The following is an 8,161-nucleotide window of genomic DNA, read 5'->3' on the forward strand; positions in this document are numbered from 1 at the left end:
AAATAAAATACTCATATTCATCGTCACCCATTTCTTCCGGGACCAACTCACAGGGCAGCAGTCTCATTATAGACTCCCAGGCTTCCCTCTCCACAGACACATCCTCCAGCTCTGCTGGGGGAAGCCTGAGATGCTCACAGGCCAACTGAGAGACATAGTCCCTCCAGCATGTCCTGGGTCGTCTCCTGGTCCTCCTACTGGTGCCATGTGCCTGGAGCACCTCCTGAGGGAGCCGTCCAGTGGTCATCCGAAAAAGATCTTTGAGCTACCTTATCTGACCCCTTTGAATGAGGAAAAGCAGCTTTACTTCGAGCCTCTCACGGATGGCCAAGCTCCTCACCCTATCTGTAAGGAAAAGCCAGCTACAGTGTGGAGAAAGCAGATTTCAGCAGCTTGCGCTGAAAGAGAGAGCTTTGCCTTTTAACTCAGCTCTCTCTTCACCAGAACAGACTAGTGCAGCGTCCGAATTTTAGCAGCAACCACACCAATCAGTCTATCGTTCTCCTGATCCATTCTCCCCTCACTCTTGATCAGGATTCCAAGATATTTAAACTCCTCCACTTGAGGTAGGGACTCTCCTCCAACCTGAAGGGGACAGGCTGCCTTTTCCGGTCGACAACCATGGCCCACTTGGAGGAGCTGATTCTCATCCCGGCCTCTCCACACTCGCCTGTGAACTGCCCCAATGGATGCTTTAGGTTTTGGCAGGAGGAAGCCAGCAGAACCCTGTCCTTTGCAAAAAGCAGGGGTGAGATCTGTTGTTTTCCAAACAGCCATTGGCTGTTCCTCGAAATCTTGTCCATAATGGTCATCAACAGTACCAGTGACAGAGGGTAAGTCTTGCGGAGTCCAACATGCATCTGGAATGGGTCCGACTTAATGCAGGCAATATGGGCCAGGCTCCTGCTCCACTTGTACAGAAATCGGATACCCACTGGTAGTCTGTTCTTCTTAAGTGCCCCGCAAAGGGCACCACAAGAGACATGGTTGAATGCCTTCTCCAGGTCCACACACCTCATGTGGACTAGTTGGAAAAACTCCCAAGCACCCTCAAAAGCCCTGCAGAGGGTGTAGGGTGGTCCACTGTTCCACAACCATCATGCAATGCTGAAGAGCCCTTTCCATTATGGTAAAAAAAACATTTTTCAAAAAATATGGGAAGCAAAGTTTTCATATGGAATTAGGAAGAGAAGCATTAAAAAGTGTTGTGGCTTTTAAAGAGCATAATTTAAAGAGGCTTTTTGGGGGGGGGGTCTTTTAGGGAAAATTGCACTTCTGTATATAAAACTGAGGTACGGGAGCAGTAATGGATGCTAATTTAGAAAAGAGAAAGACTTTCAATACTGTATGTACAACTAAACATATGATTGTGCACAGACTAATCATAAGCATCTTGCATGCCCAACAGACCAGAGAGAGTGCAAAAGGGAGAATTAATGGCCAAGATTAAGTTGTACTGTAAGCACAATCAGTGGAGAGTAGGGCAAGTGTCATGGTGAGACAACAGTGTTCGCTTGTGTGCTAAGTATTTGGGTTGTTGGCAAAAAAGCCATTTAGTAACTGCTGTATATTTGCTGACCTTGTTGCAGCAGACCTGGCAACAGGCTCAGTTTGTGCTCTTAATAAGAATACGAAAATATATGCAGAGAAAAGATGTTTCCATTCATCAAACAATGAAATCAGGGACATTTCAGGGGCCCGGGTTTTGCTGGGGACAGATAGACTAAAACAGGGATTGTTTCCAAAAGCGGTAACGTCAGGTCAACGTAAAGATCAATGTGAAAAGCCAACAGGTCAAGCTAGAAGCAAAAGTATACTATTAGTCTTGAACAGATGCTAATGGGTTTAAAACATTTTTAAAGTTATAACTTTTATGTTAACAAGGGTTTAAACCTTAATATTATTTTAACATTACATACATTACATACAACCTTACATTACACATACTCCATGCCCCTTGTTCTTTCATTGGTACCTTCTTCTTCTCTTTTTGACTATTTGAGCTGTTGTAACGAATACAGTTCTCCACTGTGAGATCAATAAAGTCCATCAATCAATCAACATTTAGGCATTTTCTGATCTACCGATAACATTTAAGAGATGTAAACAATCGGTCTACTTTTTAGATGGAATATGGTGCAATGTCACACACCATCTTTCTATATTGTTCTTCAGTCACACTTTTAAAAGCTGAGCCTCGTGCACATGCAGTTATATCCATGTAAGGAGCTGCCAGTCGAGGCTTAGACCTTCCCTTCCCAGAGAGCACCACATGGTGGGAGCAATAGGCAGGAGAGGGCCAGAAATGTTCTTGCTAACAGCATTACAAAGTTATGATTTACGCCATTCTTCACCAGATATGCCCAGATGAGGTGGTGGTCAGGGCTTGGTTGTAGCAGGAGTGGTGGCAGAAAAATGCATCACTTGTCATGTAATGGAGAAATTTCACTTATCGCTCCTTTAAGAAAAAAATATCAACATCCGGTGTGTGGCAATAATAGGTCATCTAAATCACACGGAACAGTTGAGGATAAGGTTTGGAATCACTCCACTAAAATATTACTTAATTAAATAATGCTTTATCCATTGGTGTATGTTCACATGAACACACACGACCCTCCGAATGTTATTGGATTAAATCTTAAATAACATTAATGCATACAATTGCACAGCAGCAGCTCCAATACATATTCATTCACATATGTTTAAATAGAGGCTGACATCAAGTGTGAAGTTATGTTCACTGGAAATTTCTAGTGTGGAAATCAGACCAACTGCAGTTTCCAGTAGAGCATCTGATAAGATCTCTTTGCTTTTTCTTCCTTTTATCTGATCAAGCAGTTGTTTCTATCATTCTTTAGCTTCTGTCCCATAATCAGAAAAGGTAAAATCTTACAAATCAAAACGTGAATTTTAATATATAAAAGCTAAACTAAGCAAGAACATGATAACAATGATCATCCCCAACAGGAGAACACAGCATTGAACCAATTAATCTGTCATACCGACAGGGATCTTCAAGCTGTGTTAAAGGAAGTCCTGCATGTGTCAAAACTAAACTTTTCTAGCCACGTTAAACAGCATCTTTTATTTGGTATGTTTTTATCAATATAAAGATGTTCTTATTTAATTGCATAGAATGTTTAATTTCTTTGTTCTATTTTTGAATTTTCAAGTAAACATGGCGGTCATGGGTGTAATTGATTTGATTTGATAGGTTACAAAGTGTGGGCTTGTATCAACTTAATTTGACCTGACTTTTCATTTTACATTAGAAATATATACTGGAGCAGCATTAAGTTGATTACACCTTAACTGACATTTAAAGGAACAGACTAATTTCAATAAGTTGTGCTAGTAAAATCTATGATGTGTATATAACACTAAATATGTTAAGACTTTCTGTACTTTATAAAAATAGAAAACAAGTTTAGCTCAATAAGAGTTAAAGAACTACAGGTCAAGTTTAAAGCCTGGGGGTTTTAAGACCTCCAATAAGAAGCAGTAATATGGCCTGTTTTTAACTTTTGAATAAATGTGAAATAATTTCTAGAATCTCTTAGCAGGTCAGAAAACAAGAGGTTTAATTGTAACAAGTTGAAAATAAAGGATCATTAAACAAAACCAAAATAAAATAATGTTTTTTTTATTATCTTAATTATTCAAGGGAAAAGCCTGAAGAATTTTATTTTTTGCCATATTTGTTTTTCTTTTGCCATAATATCCTGACTAGGAAAAATAATCAGTCATAACTTATCAAGACTTTTCTTCACTGCAAAATAACCTTGTAAGTGTCCAAATCCAAAACTCACCAGCCTAAAATTCTCCAAATGTTCTTTAAAATGCATTCTCTTAAACAAGAATGGCATAGCTATTTTTTTTTTTCTTTATCCCTCATCTAACGCTCCTTTTAGTCACTGAACCATTAACAGAATCTAATAGCGCACGCTTGGTTATTCTTTTTCAATCTGTGGTTTAGGTTATGTAAACTGCTCCAAAGGTACTTTAGCTGACAAAATATCTGTAACACTACAACCTTTCTGATTTAGGAGTATTATCAGATCTTTTCTTTTTGTTTAAATTAGTGTATACTTATACTTAAAGCTGAGATATAAGATATGTTTCATATTTTACTAGTAAAGTGAGGACCTTTATAAAGTCCTCACCTTTTTTTTGGAGAAGGATGGGGAGTTCTATGTTACATAAGGAGAAGGGAAGCCTCAGCTGGTCACAGAAGAGTGAACATTTAAAGATTTTCTCCTTCTCATACCGAACAGAAGAGGTCTCACAGCTGCTTCCTTTCAGAGATTATTACCTTGAGTTTGACGCTAACATTTCTTAACAAATGACCTTTCAGCACTGGATCACCTGTAACCTATTGGTATTTTATTTTCAAAAGTATGGTACATTTGTAATATTTCTTCTATTTCGTACATAGCTTTAAAAGCTATATTTGACCTCTTATAGAAAAGACAGCAGAGATGTTCTAATAGGCTCACTATGCAACGAGAAAATGCATGTGACTACTGGCTCCACCAAGTGGCGACTACAAAATGAAAGTCACCTCATTTTAAACATAGAAAAGAAATTACATTTGCAGAGTTTGTTTTTTTGTGCTACTTGTCATGCTTTATGCTGAACACGTGGTGGGTTTTTAGAAATATAACATCTGATTTGATCTATGTTGTCTACATAGATACAGATATAAATCTATATATTTTTGAAAGCTTAGTTTTTAAATATTTCTTAAAGAAACATCAATGTGTCCTTCAGTGTATGCAGGTTTCCTTTTTCCTCTTGCATTTCCTTTTTAGACTACATCCTCCCCCACTCAGAAAGTGTCAGAATCTAGCATGAAAAGCATAGAAAAAGCACAGATAAACCAGATCTGATCGTTTTTGCTGTGCTGTTTAGTTTTCCCCACATGTAACATAAAGAAACCATAGCTCAGATAATTAAATGCAGCCTCCTTTATGCACTGCTGCAGCAGAGATATTAAATACATTTTACATTTAAAGTAAATGTTGCAGAATTAGATCAAAAACATGAAAAACAACACAAACACAGAAAAACTGTTGCTGCAGCTAAAAATAAGTGTGTTTTTGATTTAGGATAAGATATTGCTATTTATCTAACATTTCTTCAGTTAGTGAGTAAGCCAATCATATCCTCCAGAGATTCTGCTAATAATGCTTTGTAGATCCCTATTGATTCTCTGCTGGAAACAATTCTCAGCTTATCATATTTTAAAAGGTTTAATAAGAAGAACCTGTACTTTAGGTAAGGATCATCCTAAAAATAAATTCTTTATAGAAGTCTGAGTTTATTTGATCAATTCCCACATTGCAAATGTTCTGCAGAATTTTGAAAGATAATATAAAATCTCATTATATGAACTAATACTGGTGAGGCTCAATACTCGGAAATACAATGCAATACTTGTTATTTTACATTTATAAGCTGTATTATCTAGATTTATTTTAATAGAGTGTCATATTCCAATACATTTTTTTTCTGGCAAATTTAATTAGCAACATTTTATTTTCCATGAATACATTAAAAGTTATTTTTTTTAATCATGAGAAAGGTTGCCGTCGGGACAATCCTTCAGCCTTTAGTCAGTGATATGCTTCACTAAGTCTTAGCCAAAAAAGGTAATTGGTAAACTGGTAGTCTGCAATTAGCTGTGTTGAAGCACACTGATTAAAAGGTGCTTAATAAAAAAGAATGAGTATCAAGTATTAGAGCTACAAACAGTCTTGACAAAATTATGATCAATTCTTTTTTGAAAGAGTAACAAAACATAAACTGCAACTATAATCAGTGCTTCAAGAACCACCACACATATACAAATTCAGAGGTTTTGGAACTTATCTTAATGGGAACCAACAACCAGTTTTAGTCCTTGAGGTAAACCTCTCTACTTTTAAAGCTAGGCTTAAAACTTTCCTGTTTCATACAGTTTATAGTTAGAGTGACTCAGGTTATACTGAGTAATCTCTATAGTTATGCTGCTATAGGCTTAGACTACTGGAGGACATAGGGACCCATTTTCATAATTTTATCTCTATTCTCCCATTCTGCAGTATTTGTTAGGACAATCTGTAACGTTATGTTCTGTCTGCTTTTTCTCCTAGTAGCTTCATCTGGTCTGCTGCTATAGGCTTAGACTGTAGGAGAACATAGTGGACCTTTTTAATCATTCTGTTTCATTCCATCTCTATTTTTAGTTTTTGTTTGTTCAACTCTAACATTATATTTTCTCTTCTTTTTTTGCTTTGAGACCATCCTTGAGAGAAATATCAGCTGGGCTGCTTTCATCAACACCTTCAGCTATAGATGATAGAATCTGGCCTGTGTGAGGCTGGTTCTGCTGGAGGTTTCTTCTCTGCTAAAAGGGAGTTTTTTCTCTCAACTGTCACAGCTTCCAAGTATTGCTGTAGAGTTAACAAAGTAAAGTAAGCATATATATAATGTTGCCACGTGCTCATCCAGGAGGGGTGTGTCCTGCAAAATCAGTGACTTGATGCAATCAGCTGAAGTGAATTGAAATTTTGCATTGCCTGGGTTAAGTGACAAATGAACCAGAACCAGCAAATTAAGCTTCTCACTTGGACTAAAAACCGGAACAAAATAAATGCTTAAAATATATTGGTGTGACTAATAAATGAGCCTCATGCAATACGGTTAACCAATAAGTTAAAAATGCACAAATCTGTCCTTAAATTATTAGTGTGAGTGACTTAAGAGAAAATGACACATTTTTCTCCTATTACTCGTCTCTCAGCTACAAACTAATTTTACGAGTGTTCCAGACTTCACGTAGTAGTCTTGCGGAGTAGCCAACTGTCTTCCATACCTAGTTCTTTACTAAATCAATGTATTGTTTTATTTAGAAGCAACTGTCAATTTTATTAAACTACATTATTATATATTATACAAGTCTGCAATTGTAAATTACCTTTTTATTCGCTGATCACAGAACTATTAGTCATTACACTTGCAGTTGGCATGTCTGTATCCAGGAGACACTGGTTTCATTTGTTTTCATTTTGTCAAGAGAAAGAATAGCCCGAGACCAAGCTTGAAGTAACACCTAGAACAGAAAGTAGACAGAAGGCTCAGCAAAACTCCTCTAACAGTAAGACTTGCATTCATTTCACTCTATGGCGGTGCCTTGGCGTTGTTGTTAAATAAAATGTGGAACATTCGGGTTTGTCTGAATTTATCTAATTAGTTTCACCATAAATATTTTTATCTTTATGCTGTATGAGAGAAATAGAGTGAAAGGCATGATAGATGTTCTCTTAAGATGTACTGTATAGGTGTACTTTTAATGTACATCTCCTTAAAATGATATTTAGCAGAATGTTGTTATTTGGGCTGATGTGAATATGATGACTCATATTAAGGATTTACATTTTACTTTGCACCTCTTGCCTCCACCAGTACTTTTCATTGAATGTTTTCGGATCAATTGACTTTTGTATTATTTTATTATCACTTCTGTAACTGTGCAACCATGGCATTTACAGTTCTTGTAGTAGAATCTATTTCCCACTGCTTGGCTCTTAATATGCTGCTCGGATCTCAGTCAGCGGAACCTCAATCACAGACCCAGTAGTTTTCTGCGTTTTTCTTCATAGAGGCTTGGGAAGTCGTAGCCTTATATGGTATTATGGGGGCGGTAATTATGCAGATTCTCAGGAACTCGCTCACTTACGCAGAAGTGGACTGCATCAGGTTAGCAAGGATCATTTGGGATCATTTACTGAAGTTTAGAACAAGTTAAGAACATTTGTTGAATCTGATGTGTCATGGTTGGAAAGACATTCGAAAAAATTTATGACAAGAATCTGAAAATCTTGTTGGATGAGGCCCATTGATTTCACAGAATAAGAGTATCACTTATTAATAATTTCTCAGCTCTGCCCACAAATCTGCTATAGGACTGAGGTCAGTGCTTTCTGTCGACACTTAGAAAACATGAATTTGTTGGTTTTAAGCTAATTAGTATCTGATTTAGTGATAAACTTTTGGCTATTTCTACTCAGTTTGAGTAACAGGCCAGTGTGGGTGCAGACAGAGCAAATGCTAGGTCACCTCTTGTTTTTCGCCATGATCTCAGCATGTTTAAAGGAATAGTACACCCAAAACATGA

The sequence above is a fragment of the Cyprinodon variegatus genome, unplaced genomic scaffold (genome assembly GCF_000732505.1).
Source record: "Cyprinodon variegatus isolate N-32 unplaced genomic scaffold, C_variegatus-1.0 Scaffold400, whole genome shotgun sequence".
NCBI classification, from domain to species: Eukaryota; Metazoa; Chordata; class Actinopteri; order Cyprinodontiformes; family Cyprinodontidae; genus Cyprinodon; species Cyprinodon variegatus.